This window comes from Macaca mulatta, chromosome 12, assembly GCF_049350105.2.
Source record: "Macaca mulatta isolate MMU2019108-1 chromosome 12, T2T-MMU8v2.0, whole genome shotgun sequence".
Lineage (NCBI taxonomy): Eukaryota > Metazoa > Chordata > Mammalia > Primates > Cercopithecidae > Macaca > Macaca mulatta.
The window spans coordinates 43,256,827-43,277,711 of NC_133417.1; the positions used below are offsets into that span (position 1 = coordinate 43,256,827).

Here is a 20,885-nt window from a genome sequence, read left to right on the forward strand (position 1 = left end):
ATCAAAAGATCAATAACAAGTAATGAAATAGAAGGTGTAATAAAAAGTCTCCCAGTAAAGAAAACCCTGGGAACTGACCAAACATTTAAAGAACTAATTCCAATCCTGAATTTATTGCTGGATTCTACCAAACATTTAAAGAACTAATTCCAATCCTACCCAAAATATTCCAAAGCATCGAGCAGGGGATACTTCCAAACTCATTCTACAAGGCCAGTATTACCCTGATACCAAAATTAGCTAAAGATGCATCAGAAAAAATAAAACTACAGGCCAATATATCTGATGAATTTTGATGTAAAAATCCTGAATAAAATTCTAGCAAACTGAATTTAATAATATCTTAAAAAGATTATTCATCATGAACAAGTGGGGTTTATACCTGGGATGCAAAGATAGTTCAACATATGTAAATCAATCAGTGTGATACATCATATCAACAAAATGAAGGATAAAAACCATATGATCATTCCAACTGATGCTAAAAAAGAACTTGATAAAATTAAACATCCTTAATTTTAAAAAAATTCAAAAAACTGGATATAGAAGAAACATGCCTCAACACAATAAAAGCCATATACAACAGACCCATAGCTAGTATCCTACTGAATCGGAAAAAACTTTCCCCTAAGATCTGAAACATGACATGGACAGTCACTTTCACCACTGTTTTTCAACATAGTACTAGAAGTCCTAGCTAGAGTAATCAGACAAAGAAAGAAATAAAGGGCCTCCAAATTAGAAAGAAGGAAGTCAAATTATCCTTGCTTGCAAATGATATGATCTTATATTTGAAAAAATCTAAAGATTCCACCAAAAAACTATAAGAAATGATAAACAAGTTCAGTCAAGTTGCAGGATAAAAAAATCAGTATCATTTCTATATGCCAACTGCAAACAATCTGAAAAAGAAATTAAAAAGCAATTCCATTCACAAAAGTCACAAATAAAATTAAATACCTCGGAATTAACTTAACCAAATAAGTGAAAAGCCTCTACAATGAAAACTATAAATCACTGATGCAAGAAATTTAAGAAGACACAAAAAATGGAAAGATATTATATAGTCATGAATTATAAGAATCAATATTGTTAAAATATCCATACTACCCAAAGCAATCTACAGATTAAACGCAATCCCCTATCAAAATACCCATGACAATCTTCACAGAAATAGAAAAGAAAAAACTCCAAAAACTTATATGGAACCACAAAAGATCCAGAATAGCCAAAGCTATCCTGAACAAAAAGAACAAAACTGGGTGAATTATATTACCTGACTTCAAATTATACTACAGAGCTATAGTAAACAAAATAGTATGGCACTGGTATAAAAACAGACTCATAGACCAATGGAACAGAATAGGGAACCCAGAAAAAAGTCCATACATTTACAGGAACTCATTTTCAGCAAAGGTACTGAGGACATACATTGGGAAAGTACAGTGTTTTCCATAAATGGTCCTGAAAAAAACAGATATCTATAGGCAGAAGAAGAAAACCAGACCCCTATCTCCCACTATATACAAAAATCAAGCTGATCAAGTCAAAATAGATTAAATACTTAAATCTAAAACCTCAAACTATAAAACTACTACAAGGAAACATTGAGGAAACTCTCCAGGACATTCAGTTGGCAAAGATTTCTTGAGTAATACTCCATAAGCACAGGTAACCAAAGCATAAAGGACAAAAAGGACAAATGGGATCACAGCAAGTCAAAAAGCTTCTACATAGCAAACAATCAACAAAGTAAAGGGGCAACCCACAGAATGTGAGAAAATATTTTCAAACTACCCATCTGATAAGAGATTAATAATCAGCTGATATAAGGAGTTGAAACAACTCTATAGAAAAAAAAAAACTTGTAATCTGATTTTTAAAATAGGCAGAATATCTAAATAGACATTTCTCAAAAGAAGATACACAAATGACAGATATAAAAACGTGCTCAACATCATTGATCATCAGAGAAATGAAAATCAAAACAGACATCATCTTACTTACTGTACACTTTCTGTACATTGCAGAAAGTACAGAAAGAGACTGTATTTCCCCAGTGACTTTTATCCAAAACTCTGGCAATAACAAATGCTGGCAAAGATGTAGAGAAAAGGGAAACCTCCTACTCTGTTGGTGAGAATGTAAACTAGTAAAGCCACTATAGAGAACAGTTGGAGGTTACTAAAAAAAAAAAAAAAAAAAAAAAAAGAAAAACAGAGCTACCATATGATCCATCAATCCTATTGCTAGGTACTCAAAATAAAGGAAATGAGTATATAAAAGTGGTATCTGCATTTCCATGTTTATTGCAGCACTTCACAACCACCAAGATTTGGAAGCAACCTAACTGTCCATCAACCAGTGAATGGATAAAGAAAATGTGGTACATATACACAGTGGATGATTATATACACATTTCAAACATAAAAAAAAAAAAAAAAAAAAAAAAAATGAGATCCTGTCATTTGCAACAACATGTATGGAACTGAAGGTCATTATGTCAAATGAAATAAGCCAGGCACAGAAAGACAAACTTCACATGTTCTCACTCATTTTGGAAGCTAAATTTAAAACAACTGGACTAATGGAGATAGAGAGTAGAATAATGGTTATCTGGGGCTGGGAAGGGTAGTGAAGGTTGGGAGCTAGTGGAAATGGTTAATGGGTATAATAAATAGAATGAATAAGATCTAGTATTTGGTAGCACAAATACAAGAATATAGCACAAGGGTGACTATAGTCAATAATAGTGAAATATAGTCAAATATAGAACAAGGGTGACTATAGTCAATAATAATTTAATTGTACATTTTAAAATAACTAAAAGGGCATAATTGGTTTGTTTGTAACACAAAGGATAAATGCTCTATATGATGGATACCTCATTGACTCTAATGTGATTATTACACATTGCATGCCTATATCAAAATATCTCATGTACCCCATAAATATATATACTTACTGTGCACTCACAAAAAATAAAAATTAAAAAAACCGCTCTGTGATAATAATTGTCAATAGAATAGAAAGAGAAGCCTAAAACCGAAAGGAAGTATTTGCAAACAACATATCTGATGAAAGACTCTTATCCAAAACATGCAAAGAACACATAAAACTCAACAATAAGAAAATAACCTGATTTTAAAATGAGCCAAAGACTTAACAGACACATCATAAATGAAGATATACAGGGAGCAAATAAGCAATGTCATAATCAGGGAAATATAAATTAAAACATAAATAAGATACCTCTACACACTCATTAGAATGGCCAAAATCCAGAACACTAACACTACCAGGTGCTGGAGAGCATGTAGAGCCATGAGAACTCTCATTCACTGTTGGTGGCAATGCAAAATAATACAGCCACTTTGGAAGACAGTTTGGCAGTTTCCTACAAAGCTATATAAAATGCAGAATGTTGGCAAACTGACAAACTGTATCTGCTGCCCAGAAGGAATGCTGAGGGCAGTCACAACCCAGGCACGAGTGTTTCTTGTGAGTACGCACATAGGAAGCCTGTTACCAATAATATGATCCTGTGATCAATTAAGCAGCTGACCAATCATCACCTCTTCCCCCTGCTCTTTCTCCCCAATAAATACGACGGGCTGTTGAAGCTTGGGTGCTGCCTTTGCTCACTAGAAGCAGGTAGCTCTCTTCTTCTTCTCCTGACCCCTTCCTTTAAAACAGTTTCTTTTGTCTTAAGTTTTCATGTCTACGTTCATCCCTTCATTCAGTGTCATAATGACGGTCTCAAGTAGTAACAGTAGTAACTGTCATAGTGGCGGTCTCAAGTAGTAACCATGGCAGTCAGCCACACAATTGCACTCCTTGGTATCTATTCAAAGGAGCTGAAAACTTACTTCCACACAAAAACCTATACATGGATGTTTATTGCAGCTTTATTCCTAATTGCCAAAACTTGGAAGCAAGTAAGACGTCCCTCAGTAGGTGAATGGATAAATTATGGTACGTCCAGGCACAATGAATTGTTATTTAATGTCAAAAACAATTAAGTTATCAGGCCATAAAAAGGGAGGAAATACAAATGCATATTACTAAGTGAAAGAAGCCAATCTGAAAAGGCTACATACTGTATGTTTCCAACGATATGACATTCTGGAAAAGGCAAAACTATGAAGATAGTAAAAAGATCAATGGTTTTCAGGAGTCGGGGGGTTAATATAGTGTCATACTATAGTATTATACTCTGTATGGTATGTGTAATTAAAAATTTGTCCAAGCTCATAGGATGTACAACATCAAGAGTAAACCCTAAGTTAAACTATGGACGTTGGGTGATGGTGATGTGTCAGTGTAACCTCATCAATTACAGCAAATGTACCACTCAATGGAGGATGTTGGCAATGGAGGAGGCCACACAAGTACAGGGGCAGAGGGACATATGAGATATCTCTGTACCTTCTGCTCAGTTTTGCTGTGAATCTAAAACTGTTCTTAAAAAATGGTCAATTTCTTAAAAAGAAAATAAGTACTAATGCTATAATGTGTATGAATCTTGAAATATTATGCTAAGTAAAAAGTCAATCACAAAAGACCACATATTATGTTATTTCATTTATTCAAAATGTCCTGAAATGGTACATATACAGAGATGTATCTAGATTAGTGGTTTCTATAGCCTGGGGTTAATGAGTAAGGAAAAGAGAAAGCTAATGGCTATGCGGTTTTGGCTAGGAGGGAAGATTAAAATGTCCAAAAATTAGTGTTGATGGTTGCAAGGCACTGTGAATATACTAAAAAGCACTTAATTATACAGTCTAAAAGGGTAGATGTTGTAAGATGTAAGTTGTATCTCAATCTGTTTTTAAAAAAGATCAGCTCTAAAAATATCTTCACAAGGATAGTTCTATTAAGTGTGTAGTCAATGATAAGCAACACTTCAGTATGACATTAAGGTAACTGTTTTTCAATGCATGGGCTCAACCCATTTCTTTTTTAAACATTTTGTTGGAGATGATTAGCATACAAAAAACTGCACATAATTAATGTACACAACTTGATGAGTTTAGAGATAAGTGTATAATCTTGAAACCATCATCACAACCAAGGCTATAAACTTACTCATCACTTCTCAACATTTCCTCCTGCCATCTTTATTATTTTTATTTTTAATCATTTATAAGGTTTTTCTTTTGTGGTAAGAGGTCTTAACAAACGATCTACCCTCTTAGCAAATTTTTAAGTATACTATACATTATTGTTAACTAACTATGGGCCCTGTGTTGTACAGTAGACCTCCAGAACTTACTTATCTTGCATAACTAAAATTTTGTACCCTTTGAATGGCACCTCTTCCTTTCCCCTCTTCCTAGCCTCAGATGACCACTATTCTACTCTCTGGTTCTATGAGTTTTATTATTTTGGATTCCTCATAAACGTATTTTTATGCAGTACTTGCCCTCCTGTGCCCGCTTATTCCACTTAGCATAATGTCTTTTAGATCCATTCATATCGCAATGGCAAGATTTCCTTCTTGGGTAAGGTTAATCATATTCCATTATATGAATATACCACATTTTCTTTATCCTTCCATTTGTCTATGGACATTTAGAGTATTTCCATATCTTGGCTATTGTGAGTAATGCTGCAATGAACATGACAGTGCAGATATATTTTTGAGATCCAGATTTCAATTTCTTTGAATAAATACCCAGAAATAGGATTGCTGAATCATATGGTAATTATATTTTTACTTTTTTAGGAAACTCCATACTGTTTTCAATAGTGGCTGCACCAAGTTATTACATTAATAATATATTAATACATTCCCACTAACACTGTACAGGGTTCCCTTTTCCCTACATCCTTGACAAAACTTGCTGTCTCTCGGGTTTAAAAATAATAGCCTTTTAAACTGGTGCCAGGTGATATACCATTGTTTTGATTTGCATTCCCCTGACAATTAGTGATGTTGAGTACCTTTGCATATACTTGTTGACTATTTATATGTCTTCTTTAGTGAAATATCTGCTCAATCATATATTTTGGATATTAACTCCTTATCAAATGGATGATTTCCAAATATTGTCACCCATTCAGTAGGTTGTCTTTACTTTCTGTTGAGTGTTCTCTTCGTTGTGAAGAAGCTTCTTGGTTTGATGTAATCCCACTTGTCTATGCTTGCTTTTGTTACCTATGCTTTTGGTGTCATATCCAAGAAATCATTGTCAAATCCAATGTCTGGAAGCTTTTACTCTCTTTTCTTCTAAGAGTTTTGCTTCAGGATTTGCATTTAAGCCCTTAAATCATTTTGAGTTGATTTTTGTATATGGTGTGAGATAAGAATCTAAAGTCATTCTTTTTGCCAGTGGGTATCCAGTTTTCCTAATACCATTTATTGAAGAGACTATCTTTTCCCCATTAAGTATTCTTGAGACCATGATCAAACATTAGTTGACTTTATGTGTATGGTTTTGTTTCTGGGCTCTCTATTCTGTTTCATTTATCTACATGGCTGCATTTCAGTAAGTACCATAGTGAATTTATTTCTGTAGCTTATTATATATTATGAAATCAGAGAGTATGAACAACTTTGTTCTTTATTCTCAAAATTACACTGGCTACTCAGGGTCTTTTTTGGTTCCAAATAAACTTTAGAATTTTTTTTTCTATTCCTGCAAAAATTGTCATCAGGATTTTAATAAATATTTCATTGAATGTATAGATTATTTTGAAAAGTATACAGATTTTAACAATATTAATTCTTCTAATTCATGAACACAAACATCCTTCGATTAATTCATGTTTTTAATTTTTTCCACAATATTTTATAATTTTCAGAATAAAAAGTCTTTTGCCTCCTGGGTTAAGTTTATTCCTAAGTATTTTACCTCTTTTGACGCTATTGTAAGTAGAATTTTTTCTTAATTTCCTTTTCAGAAAATTCCTTGCTGGTGTATCACAGTGCAATTGAATTTTACATGTTGATTTTGTGTCCTGAAACTTTACTGAATCTATTTATCAATTCTTATAGTATTTTTGTGGCATCTTTAGGCTTTCTACAAATAAGATGACATCATTTGCAATCAGGACAATTTTACTTCTTCCTTTGTCACTTGGATGTCTTTTACTTCTTTGTCTTGCCTATTTGCTATGGCTAGGACTTCCAATATTATGGTGAATAGGAGAGGCAAGCGTGGCATCCTTACCATGTTCTGGATGTTAGAGGGAAAGCTTTCAGCTTTTCACCATTGGTATGATGTTAGCTGTGGGCTAATCATAAATGACCTTTATTGTATTGAAGTCAGTTCCTTCTATATGTAAATGTTGAGTTTTTATTACGGAAGAGTGTTGAATTCTATCAAATGCTTTTCTTAAATCTATTCAGATTATAATGTGATTTTTACTCTTCATTCTGTTAATGTAAACCATCGTTGCATCCCAAAAATAAATCCTACTTTGTCATAGTGTATGATCCTTTTAAATGTGCTGTTGAATTTGGTTTGTTAGTATTTTGTGAAGATTTTTGCATCTATTTTTATAAAAGATATTAGCCTATAGTTCCTTTTCTTGTGGTGTCTTTGGTAGCTGAATGATGCATCAAAAACTGAATTTGGAAATGTTTCTTGTTCTTTTATTTTTTTATAAGTTTATGACAAATTGGTATGTCTTCTTCTTTAAATGTCTGATAAAATTATCCCTGAAGCCATCTTGTTCTGGGCTTTTATTTATTGAAAGTTTTATTATTATTATTATTATTATTACTGCTTCAAAGTCTTTGTTATTGATCTGTTCAGAAGTGCTATTTCTTCTTTATTCTGTGTTGGTATGTTGCATGTTTCTAGGAATTATACATTTCTTCTAGTTTGTTCAATCTGCTGATGTATAATTGTCAGAGTCCCTGTGATCCTTTTGATTTTGGTGACATCAATTGCAATATCGCTACTTTCATTCCTGATTTTATTTGAATCTTCTCTTTTGTCCTTAGTCTAGGTTTGTTAATCTTCGTTATCTTTTCAAAGAATAAAGAATGTCATTTTTTTTCTATTGTTTTCCTATTCTGTATTTCATTTATTTCTACTCTATTTTTTTCTTTTCTTCTGCTAAGTTGGGGCTTCATTTTTTCTTTTTCTAGTTTCTTGAGGTCCAAAGTTACCTTGTTAATTTGAGATCTTTCTTCTTTTTAAATGCATATGTTTATTTCTATAAACTTCCCTTTCAGTACTGCTTTGCCTATATCCCAAAAGTTTGGGTATGTTTTGTTTTTGTTTGTTTCAAGATATTTTTTAATTTCCTTTTTTATTTTTATTTGACCCAATAGTTATTTAAGTATGTGTTGTTTAATTTCCACATTTTTGTGAATTTTCCCAGTTTCTTTCTATTATTGAGTTCTAGTTTCATTCCATTATGATCAGGTAAAATACTTTAGATGATTTTAATTTTATTGAATTTGTTGAGAATTGTTTTGTGATCTAGCATGGACTCTATGCTGGAGAATGTTTATGTGTATTTGGGAAGAATGAATATTGTGCTGATATTAAGTAGAATGTTCTATATATGTCTGTTAAGTCCATTTAGCCTATAGTATTCTTCAGTTCTGCTGTTTTATTGATTTTCTATCTGGATGATCTATCCTTTATTGAGAGTGAGGTATTAAAGTTACTTATGGCCAGGCTCAGTGGCTCACACCTGTAATCCCAGTACTTTGGGAGGCCGAGGCAGGCGGATCACGAGGTCAGGAGTTCGAGACCATCCTGGCCAACATGGTGAAACCCATCTCTACCGAAAATACAAAAAAAAAAAAAAAAAAAAAAAAAAAAAAAATTAGCTGGACATGGTGGCACGTACCTGTAATCCCAGCTACTTCAGAGGCTGAGGCAGGAGAATTGTTTGAACCAGGGAGTCAGAGGTTGCAGCGAGCCAAGATCATGCCACTGCACTCCAGCCTGGCAACAGAGTGAGACTCCATCTAAAAAAAAAAAAAAACAAGGCTGGGCGCGGTGGCTCAAGCCTGTAATCCCAGCACTTTGGGAGGCCGAGACGGGCGGATCACGAGGTTAGAAGATCGAGACCATCCTGGCTAACCCGGTGAAACCCCGTCTGTACTAAAAAATACAAAAAACTAGCCGGGCGAGATGGCGGGCGCCTGTAGTCCCAGCTACTTGGGAGGCTGAGGTAGAATGGCGTAAACCCGGGAGGCGGAGCTTGCAGTGAGCCGAGATCTAGCCACTGCACTCCAGCCTGGGCCACAGAGCGAGACTCCACCTCAAAAAAAACAAAAAACAAACAAACAAAAAAAAAGAAAAATTACTTACTAGTATTATGTTTCCATTTCTTCTTTCGATTACAAAATGTTTGCTTTATATACTTATATACTTAGGGTCTTTGATGTTGGGTGAATATATATTTATAATTGTTTATTTTTTAATAAAATTGACCCTTTATCATCATTTAATGACCTTATTTATCTCTTGTGTAATTATTTGATTTAAAGTGTATTTTGTCTGATACAAATGTAGCCACTCCTGCTCTATTTTGGTTACTTTTTACATGGAGTATCTTTTGCCACCCCTTCACTTTTAGTCTATGTGTGTCCTTAAACTTAAACTGGGTCTCTTGCACACAGTGTGTATTTGGGTATTACCTGTTTTTTTAAGTCCACTCAGCCATTTATGTCTTTTGATAGGGGAGTTTAGCCCTTTAAATTTAAAGTAATTAGTGATAGGTAAGAACACTACAATTAACTTGACATTTTGTTAATTGTTTTCTGACTCTTTTATAGTTCTCCTCTTCCTTTCTTCCTCTCTTGTTATCTTTATTGTGTTTTGATGGCTTTTGCAGTTATATATTTTGATTCTTTTCTCTTTATCTTTGATGTATCTACTGGAGGTTTTTTCTTATGGTTACAATAAGGTTTGAATTGAACATTTTATAATTGTGACAGTCTACTTGAAGCTGACAACATTTTAACTACAATTGCATGCAGAAGTTTACACTTTACTCCCCCACAACTTTATGTTATTGATGTCAGATATTCTTTTTTATATTATGTTTACATTAACAAATTTCTATTGTTACTGGAATTCTTAATAATGTTACCCTTTAACTCATTATAGTGTTAAAAGTAAGTTATGTGTCACCATTACAACATTACAATATTCTGTGTTTATCTTTATATTGACCTTTACAGTGAAATTTATAATTTCATATGTCTTGGTGGTGCTGCTTAACTTCTTTTTTTCATTTCACTGTTAATCTAGTGCTGACAAACTCCTTTAGCTTTTGTTAGTTTGGGAAAGTCTTTAACTCTTCATCATTTTTAAAGGACAGTTTAGTTGGGTATAATACAGACACTCAGCATCAGCAATATAATACAGATTTTTTTCCTTTCAGTATGCTGAATATATTATCCCATTCTTTCCTGACCTGTAATGTTTCTTTCTTTTTAGTAACATGATTTTAAAATTTATTTTTATTTTTAAGTTTAAGCATCCTCTTTGACAATTCGGAAACATAGTCCTCGCTCACTCTTTGGATATACACACCTAAAACAGTTAAAAGGGATTCCTCAATTTCCAATGACAAAGTAGGAAGAAAGAATATATTCTCGAGCAGCAGTTCAATTTTTCTGTACTCTTTTCCAAAAAATCTTACTTTGCTACCAAGCCACCCACCAAACTATTAGAAAAGACAATTTTTCAAAAAGCCAAGAAAACCCAGAAAAAGGAATAGGTATCAATCCAAAATTATCACCCAAAACACTGCCATTGCAAAAAAAAAAAAAAAAAGAAAAAAAAATAGGAAGCCCAATTCCCATAGCTTGTTAGAGAAGATATTTAAAAAGAATTCAGAAAGTTAAGACTGGAACTACAGTGGAATAGACAGTTTGTATACTGTCACTATAGGCATGTACGGTGTGAAATGTGGATAATTCAAGATCTTTCAACTTGGGAATATATTAGGCTTTCTCCTATTCCAGCAGAGGAAATAAAAACAGGTGTTGCTGGAATTAATATTAAAATTATCCTTACAAACAGAAGGTAGGGCAAAGGTAAAGAGAGGGAATGTGGAACAAAAGTAGTAAAGACAAGTCATTTTGAATCTAGACTCTAATGCCCAGGAAGGTTGAATAGAACTTAAATTCTTCTGAGCCAGTATCACTAAATTCTAGATTTGGCCTGAAACCAGTGGATCATATACAACACTAATAAATATCAAGTGCCCCACAGTATTTGTGGTATTAAAAATATTTTTAAAGTATTGTAAATTTCCATTCTGAAAAGCAGTATATGAAAATAACACTGGACCATCCAGTCAGTTACAGAGTATAGGGCTCCCTCCAAAGAGAACTGACTTGGCCGAAATTTAGGTTGGAAGGAATGTGACTAAGATGGAGTAAATTAGATCAGAGTCACAGTATAATTTTCATAAGCCTTCAACCCACGCCAGTTGTAAGGAGTAGTTCTGAGGGACCTCCAACAGAATGCCTTAGAGGGATGCTTCTCAGAGACAAAAAATAGTCTCTAAGTTTAACTCTTGACCCCTCTTTTCCTACCTAAAGCTTTGGGAAGAAAATAAATATTTAATTTTTAACAATTCAGAGATTTGCACACATTATATCTAATATTCTGTTGTTTCATTTTCTGAAGCTTCAGCTTATAATTTTGCTCAACTTATATTACATTAAAAAATGTACGAATGCACCTTCATCAGTAGTACCACATGAAAATATAAGACTTGTTCTTCCATATCTTCTACACAGGAAGGGTGAATGAATAGTGCCATAAATATCCTGCAAGTTTACTTTGTGTATTTGACAAAAGATTAGGGAAAACCAATCCACTTCCATATCTTGAGCAGTCATTAACTAGTCTTCAATCCCATCTTCCCAAATGTCTCCATTAACATCCATAGCGTGAAACAGCCCATTAAAACATGGTGAGGTAGGATCAATGAAATGTTTGTAAGAGTCTGCTCTAGAGAAAGAACCCATGCAAATCCAACAGAAATATTGCATACAGTCAGTACATGTCATCTTATTACATTCATCTAATTTCTCTATGGGAGTTCCTCAATGTGGCAGCTCTTTGAGTTCTTTTCTAACCCCTCCTTACTTTCCATCTCTTCCAGTGCCTTCTGAATCACCCTCTTATGATACCTTTGTTACAAAAATCTTTTATTGGCCTCATCTGCATTCAGGGATTTGTTTCATAAGTCTATTAATTTATCTGCAGTCACCTTACATAGAGAGACCCCAGGGTAGGTCAATTTGCCCAAGGTACAGAAGGCAAAATTGCAGCTGGAGCAGATGCCCATGGTGCAGCCAGGATTCTGCATGACAGGCAGCTGGCAGCATGAGCGGGGGCAGTATACCACAAGTGCCATCAGGTCCAAAGTAGACTAGAGGAGAAGGCAATGATAACAGGCAAATAACTCTGGTCCCACTAGCTCTTTGACCTGATCAGGAGTGGCCATCGAAGGGCACTTTGGTTCTGGGTAGTTGAGGCATTGGACCTGACCATCTCTGATCTGGAGTTCAAAGTAGTCCTTCAGACAAGCTTTGCAGTATACATACCTGCCCTCCAAGAAGTACATGCATTCACTGCCCAGCTTCTCACAGAAACAGATATGGCAAAGGAAAAATTTACTATTAAAGTATTTTATGTGCTGAGCTTGATCAAAGTCCAAGATTTTCTGGATTAGACTTGACAGTGATTCCACATCCACACAGCTCTCTCATCCACAATTTCCTCTTGGTCTACATTAGATCCAGCAGCTCCTCCAATATCTAGCTCTGTGTTAGGAGAGGCTTGAGCTGTCATTCTCTATACTTTTTTCTGAGAACCCACCGTGAGCTCGAAAGGAGAGACAATATTCAAGTACACTAGGATCTCTTCCTTAAGAAACTGCATCCAGGCAAAAAGGACCATGCTGGCATGGTGTTCTTCCCATAGGAAGTCTAAGTGCTTGCATAGAGCAGATAGCGCTCACAAATATCTTGAAATTCTGTGGCAAATCCAAATAGAACCTGGTTTCTCTACCTTGAACAGACTCTATTTTCTAAATTCATCTCCATCATAAATAATCTCCAGGGCCAACAATTCACCCTCCTGTGCTTCTCTGTCTTCTGACATTTAATTTTCTGAGGAACTGTTAGTAATGATCAGAAGAAAAGGATATTAACACTGCAATCTCTGTTTCAGTTCAGAGTGGAGTTCATGCAAATCCCATTTATTCTCCAGCTGGTGGAGCTGAGACTGCTGAAGGTGGATATACTGGCCTGTAACGTTTCTGCTGCAAAGTCTGCTGATAGAAGTTCCCTTCTATGTGAGAAGTTTCTTTTCTCTTGCTGTTTTTAAAATTCTGACTTTTATAACTTAATTATAATGTTTCTCCAGTATACCTCTTCGGGTTCAGTCTATTTAGGAATCTTTGGGCTTCATAAATTAGAATGTCTATTTTCTTACCTAGATTTGGAAAATTTTTAGTCATTTTTTTTTTTTTTTGAGACAGTCTCACTCTGTCTCTCAGGGTGGAGTGCAATGGCACAATCTCAGCCCACTGCAACCTCCACCTCCCTGGTTCAAGCAATTCTCCCATCTGAGATTTCCAAGTAGCTGGGATTATAGGTCCCTGCCACCATGCCTGGTTAGTTTTTGGATTTTCAGCAGAGATGGGGTTTCACCATGTTAGTCAGGCTGGTCTCGAACTCCTGACCTCACAGGATTCACCCACCTCCTAAAGTGGTGAGATTACAGGTGTGAGCAACCGTGCCTGGCCCATTATTTTTAAAAATAAGATTTCTTCCCGTTTCTCTTTTTCTTTTCCTTCTTGGACTTCCATAATGGGTATATTGTTTCATTTGATGGTGTCCCATAACTCCCACAGGATTTTTCACTCTTCTTTGTTCTTTTTCATTTTTGTTCCTCTGACTGTATAATTTCAAATGAACTGTCTTTGAATTCACCGAGTCCTTCTGTTTGATTTAGCCTGCTGTGGAATGAAGATTGCTAGTTAATTTTTCAGGCCAGACATTGTATTCTTTAGTTCCAGGATTTCAGTTTGATTCTTTCTTATGGTTTCTATTTCTTTGTTGAACTTCTCCTTTTGTTCATGTATTATTTTCCTGATTTAGTTTCATTGTCTATGTTCTCTTGTAGCTCCTTAAGTTTCCTTAAGTCTACTATTTTTAATTCTTTGTCAAATTTTTTTTAGATCTCTATTTCTTTATTGTCATTTACTAGTGTTCTATTGGGTTTCTTTGATGGTATCATGGTTGCCTGATTTTTCAGGATTTGTGTAATCTTTTGTTGATGTCTATGCACTTGAGGAAGCAGTCATCTCTTCCAGTTGTTACTAACTGGTGTTAGCAGGGAAAGATCTTTGCCAGTCAACTCAGTCAGAGATTCCAGGTATATAAACTGGCACAGTTCACAAGTCAGTTGGCTGGCAGTGTTCACAGGCATATGTGTCTTTGGTGGGCCTGCTGCAGGTATTTGTAGGGGTCAGTCCTGCTATTGGGGTTTGTGGCTGGCCTGGGCTGCCACTGGGGTCCACAGATGAGTGTGGCTATCTTCAGGGTCTAGAGGAAGGTAGGGTCACCATGATGTTTACAGGTGGACCTGCTGCTGGGTCTACTGCCATGAAGCACCATTTACTTTTTTTGTGCCTTAGACAAATGACTAAAGCTTACTAAGTTTGTAACTTTTCCATCAGTTATGGAGATCATACTTAAAGCATAGTTGTGACAATTTAATATTATATCATAGATAAAGCACCTGGCATGAGTTTTTGTCACTGTTGTAGCATAAAATTACCAAGGAATGATGAGGAAAGGCTAAAATAAATCCCATGATACTGAATTAAGAATCAGAGATATCAGTATAAACTCATGTTTACTTTAATATATTTGCAAATAGATTAGGAATAATTACTGATATGTATGTATGTATGCATGACTTAATATACATATACATATTTCTTAGCTTTGTGAGCAGAGAGGACTTAGAAGCAGGTATTCCAATATCAATCAGCACATCTAATATCCATATCTTAATTACTAAATACTATTCCCCAATAAAAAGAATAAGAACTCCCTAGAGAAATGGCTGATTCTAGGACCAGGGCAGCAAAAATACAGAGAAATCTGGACCATCTTGTAGTGCTAGAAAAAAGAAAGCGCTTTAACAACAACAAAACAAAGGATGGATACATAACAAAGGACATAAGAGCCAACCTGAAATATTTTTAAATGGACAAAGATGGAATAATTTTAACACAATAAATAGAGATAATACTGGATTATGACCACCCAAAATTAAATATCCGGTACATATTGATCTAAACAAATGATTAAATACATAAGTAAAATGGGAAAAATAAATGAATATTCTTTAGAAAAGAATTTTAAAGAAACAGAAAGGAAATTAAGGAAAAATAATATCACCATTACATACTGTGATACAGGCTGGGTATCCCTTATCTGAAATGCTAGGAGCCAAAAGTATTTCAGAATTTTTTTGATTTTGGAATATTTTTATTTTATTTACTGGTTGAGCATCCGAAATCTGAAAAGTCAAAATTCAGCATGCTCCAATGAGCATTTTGTTTTAGCGTTGTCAGTGCTCAAAAAGTTTTGGATTTTGGAATTTTATATTTGGGATACTCAACCTGTGATGGCTGTAGGCAGGATCCATAGATGAATAGCATTCATGAATAGCATTTTAGCAAATTTGTGGGCGGATCTTTATAAGGAAAGAGTATATTTATATTTATATACTCTTCATATAGATATATATATACTCTTTATATATCTCTATATATCTTTATAATGAAAGAGTATATTTGCTTAGCCTTAAAATATTATGCTCAAAATATTTATCAATTACTGTGATGTTTTTAACATTTGTTCACAAATTCCTTGTAAGTTTTCAGTGAAGAAAGCTTATATCACTGGTAGTAGTCGTGTTGATATCACATACCTCTGATAACATGATATGATGCTATCAGGGAATGTTTCACCTTCATGATATTCTTCTTGCCCAGAACCTCAGTCAAATAATGAGAAAACATTAGAAAACCCCAAGTTCAGGGACCCTCTACAAACACCTGACCAGTACTCTTCAAAACTGTCGAAGTAATAAAGACAAAGAGAGACTGATTAGAGGAGACTGTGATGTCATGATGACTAATGCAATATCTAATATCCTGTATTTATTTCTGGAGCAGAAAAAAAGACATCGGTAGAAAAACTTGTGAAACCTGAATAAAGTCTGCAGTTTATATAATATAATAGTATGCCAATGTTAAGTCTTAGTTTTAGTAAATATATCATGGTTACATAAAAGACTAATGTTAGGGGAAGTTGGATGAAAGCTATTCAGGCATTCTCTCATCTGCACAATTCTTCTGTAAATATATAATCATTTTAAAATAAAAACTTTTTTTAAAAAAAGACTGCTGTACATCCTTAATAAATAATAGCTATTATCATAGCTTTCTAAGATGACCCGTCTTCTATTGATTATACAATCCACTTTCCCCTTTTCTGAGAAAAAACTTCCTCCTTGGCCTCCAGATCCCTTTGGTTATAATGGTGAGTTTCCCAGAAATCACATTAGTAAATATGGTGCCTCCTACTACATACCTCCCATTCCCTGCCCTGTTATAGTTGATTGGACCAGGAATGGGCCCTTGACTGAAACTGAGTCAACGAGCCCCTTTCCCAGGGAATTTCAGGTTCCAGATACATCTGTCTGATATATTGACTAGGGGAGAGCTTTTAGAAGCTATTTTCTAATATCTTGCCTGAGAAGCAAAGAAGCCATTCTATAGCAAAGGAGCAGAATAAAACAGACATGCCCTGAGAGGGAGATAAATCGGTAGAGAGAAGACTACTTGGGTCACTACGGAACTCCAGCCTTTAGTTCTGAATTCCATCTGCTTCCCTACCCTTAGATTCCATGAAATAACCACTTTCCCTGAGGCGCTTTAGGTATAAACTGGCTAGATTTGGTTTCTGTTAATACAACTAAAAAGTGTTAATATAACCACTTTGTAAAAAATGACATGCAATGCATCTAGACTCTATTTCCTCTTGTTTTTGCTTTTCAATAATTAAGGCCAGTAATTTTTTAGTCATATTTCATATGAATTATCTGGTTAAATTACCTCTATGTTTACATGTATACCACACCGTTTCAATTCTGATCATTTGTTTATTCTATTTTCACTCTCCAAAACACCTTCATTTTATCTCAAGGCCCAATTCTATCTATACTTCAGGGCTTGATTAAAATTTCATCTCTTTCATGCAGACTTTCCTGTCACCCACCCAAAAAGAGAAAGAAAAAAAAATCCCATGTTCCCTTATCTGCACCGTTTGTGGCAATTATTTCTTTTTATTTGCATGCTTATTTACATATACTTATTCTCTTAGATATGAAGCTACTTGAGTTCACCATCCCTGTTCTTATTCAGGCACCATTTCAAGAAATATTTATATAATAATGTAAACACATACATTAATTTCAACTGCTTTAAATAAGACAGAAATGTAAGATATTAATAATATTCAACAGCATCCTTTTCCCATACTTAATAAGAAAAAAATATTTTAAGTAAAGTTATCTCACACGTACTTCTAGAAATATATTGGAAAATCCAAAGATGTCTTGTTGTTTTTTTGTTCTTGTTTTTTTTTTTTTTTTTTTTTTTTTGAGACACAGTCTTGCTCTGTCACCAGGCTGGAGTGCAGTGGTGCGATCTCAGCTCACTACAACCTCTGCGTCCCAGGTTCAAGAGATTCTCCTGCCTCAGCCGCCTGACTAGTTGGGACTACAGGCACGTGCCACCACACCCAGCTAATTTTTGTATTTTTAGTAGAGACGGGGTTTCACCATGTTGGACAGGATGGTCTTGATCTCTTCACCGCGTGATCCGCCCGCCTCGGCCTCCCAAAGTACTGGGATTACAGGTGTGAACCACCGCACTTGGCCAGATTTCGTAAACAGGACAAAAAAAAGTACTAATAAAATAAAAGTGAATATATTACACTATATTAAAATTAAGAATTTCTGTTTATCAAAAAAATGTAATTTAAAAAGGCCATTAAGATGGGATAAAATATTTGAATTATACATAAAAGACAAAAATCCAGATATTTTAAAATGTACAGATCAATTTTTTATTTAAAAAAGGACACATTCTAATAGAAATATGCACAAGGACTTCAGCAGGTTCTTCACAGAAGGGGATATCTAGATGGCCATTAAACTTACGAAAATGTGCATGACATCCATAGTCACCAGAGAAATAATGCCAATTAGCCACAGTGAGATACCACTTCACACCTGCTGGAAGAGCTGAAATGAAAAAGATGGAAAAAAACAAGTGTTGGCAAAGTGGGTGAGGAAGTAAACCAGTAGGCATTGCTATTATAAGTGTAAGCTGATGCAATTATTTTAGGAACTAGCTCAGCATGATGAACTAAAGCTGAACACAGGCATAATTTATGATCCAGTAGCTCACACCAATGCATGTATATGTGTGTACATCAATAGACATGTATAAGAATGTTTATAGCACCATTATTCATCATAGCCAGAACCTGGAAACAAATGTTCATCAACAGAACAATGGATACGAACACTGTGGCACATTCATACAGAGGCACATTAAATAGCAATGAGAATGAACAAATTATTGTTAAACTCAAAGTACATGGATGATTGAAAGCAGGAACAAAGATGCTTCTACTGTGGCTGTCAACTTATGTAAAGTTCAATACTATGCAAAACTAATCAATGATGTTAGAAGTCAGATTATGGTTATTTTTTTCAGTGGCTAGTGCCTAGGGTGCTGGTATATTCTATTTCTTAGTCCAGAGACAGGCAATACAGGTGTATTCACTTTGCAAAAACCCAGCAAGTTGTAAACTTATAATTTGTACACACTTCTTTATGATGGTTATGCCTCAATAAAATATTTTTAATAAAAGGTTTTTACACATTATTCACAGCAACAATTTCACTGCCTTAGGCACCATGCCAAAGAGTTGTGTATATATGAATTACATACCCTTTTAGTAGTACAAAAACTATTAAAATCAATACTTTTATATTACACATTTAAGAATTAAGAGGTAAAATTACACAGTGATTTATTCAGCAGTACAAATAGAAACAATAATAAGTGTTTATTGATTTTGAAATTATGGAGCCCTGAGAATTTAAATCAGAGTTTCAGTATGCTGAAGCAATTCATTTGTTCAAATCACCTTGGTATTTATGATTAGCTAGAATTTGATTAACCAGGGGTATATGTCATCATCTTGCAGTGTGAAAGTATCCCCCAAGTCTCTTTTCTTTTCCTTTGGTGTATTTGATCTGGGGTGTTCCGGGACTGTCCTTAACATTATAAGCTCACTTGGAAAGGCAGATAATGCTTAAAATCTAGCCAAGTGGGTTATGGCTCCATTAAAACTATCAGAAGGATCAGCAGAATTAAGTAATAAGAATCTATCTAGGCCAAGAAACAAAATCTGCCATATGCTGTGGAAATCTTCTCCAGAAAAAAAGGTGCTTCCTTCCCATCTCTAATCCATAATGAATTTAAACCAATCCCTAGGACTTCAAGGCCTAATACAAAAACATTTTGTTAGGTCTTCCAGTTTCAGCGAGTTTTTTCAGTAATTAGATTTAAGTTCAAATAGACATTGGTAAGCCTGGAATAATCACAGAAGGCACTACAGGGCATAAAGCAATGTGGAACTGTGCACCTCAGAGTAGGGGTGGTTGCTAGTTAAGGAAAGGAAAGGGGAGCCCTTTAAATTGTATACATTTTTTGAGACTCAAAGATGTAAGTGATGGTTCAGGCCAGTTAACCCTGGCATGCTCAACATTTGCTAGTCACAACTCACCATCTTGTTCCTTCAAAATGGGAACTAATGTTATCAACAACCTTGCCATTTTACACACACCCTCAAAGAGTTCAGGCTTCTTCCTGGGTTTCATACTTAAGGGGGCTTCACAAATTCCTAACTCTCTCTCTCTCTCTCCCTCTCTCACACACACACACACACACACACATACACATACACACACATACACACACACACAAATATACATACACACACACACACACACACAAGCATATCTATTAAAAAGCACATATGTGCCTTTGCCACTCAAGACCCTGTCCTTGATGCTGGCATCATGTCACTAGAACCCTGTACTGTTCAGTTTCCAGGTAATTGCTATTCCACACCTCTTGCCCTACAAAATCAACTGTGCCCTTATGTGGTGAATGTATGAAGACTGCACTAATTCCAGTATCGGAGTCAGAAGCTGACTCCCAGTTGCTGTGGACTGAATGTGTTCCTCCAAAGTTCATGTATTGGAAACAATCTCCAAAGCAAAAGTGTTGGGAAACGGGGCCTTTTGGAATGTGAATTGATTAGTGCCACTATAAAAAGGGTTTGAGGGAGTAGGTTCACTTTCTTCTGCTCATCTGCCATGTGGGGACACAGCAAGAAAGCCTTAACCAGATGCTAGCACCTTGATCTTAGATTTCCCAGCCTCCAGCACTGTGAGAGTATAAATTGCTGTTCTTTATTAAATAAATTACCCTGTCTGTAATATTCTGTTGTAGCACCACAAAACAAAGACACCAGTGCAGTCAGGAATCAAGTGGTAGAAGTACTTAGATAACAGACAAATTAATGTACTTGCTAAAATGTTCTCAGCATAAATGCAATAGATTCCTGCCCAAAACATTATTTCCCAGTATTTTTTTCTTCCTGTTTCATTTCATGAATCTAGTAGTGCTCATGGTTTGCATAAAAATTTATAAAAATCACACACTGCAGATGAGGAACATGTTGAAATAATAAATAGTTGATATTACTTTTAAAAACA

The 20,885-nt window shown here is 35.0% G+C and overlaps 1 long non-coding RNA gene and 1 pseudogene across 5 annotated transcripts in view; both read right to left on the minus strand.

Moving 5' to 3' along the window:
- Positions 1-11,836: 11,836 nt before the first annotated feature.
- On the minus strand, positions 11,837-13,094 carry LOC100426266 (E3 ubiquitin-protein ligase RNF14 pseudogene; annotated as a pseudogene).
- A 5,044-nt stretch (positions 13,095-18,138) lies between these two features.
- Positions 18,139-20,885, minus strand: part of LOC144333303 (uncharacterized) — an 81,195-nt gene continuing 78,448 nt past the window's right edge. For all 5 annotated transcript variants that reach the window (XR_013401856.1, XR_013401855.1, XR_013401853.1 and 2 more), the window contains one exon: positions 18,139-18,332. This is a non-coding gene — a long non-coding RNA (uncharacterized LOC144333303). The remainder of the gene's footprint in view (positions 18,333-20,885) is intronic.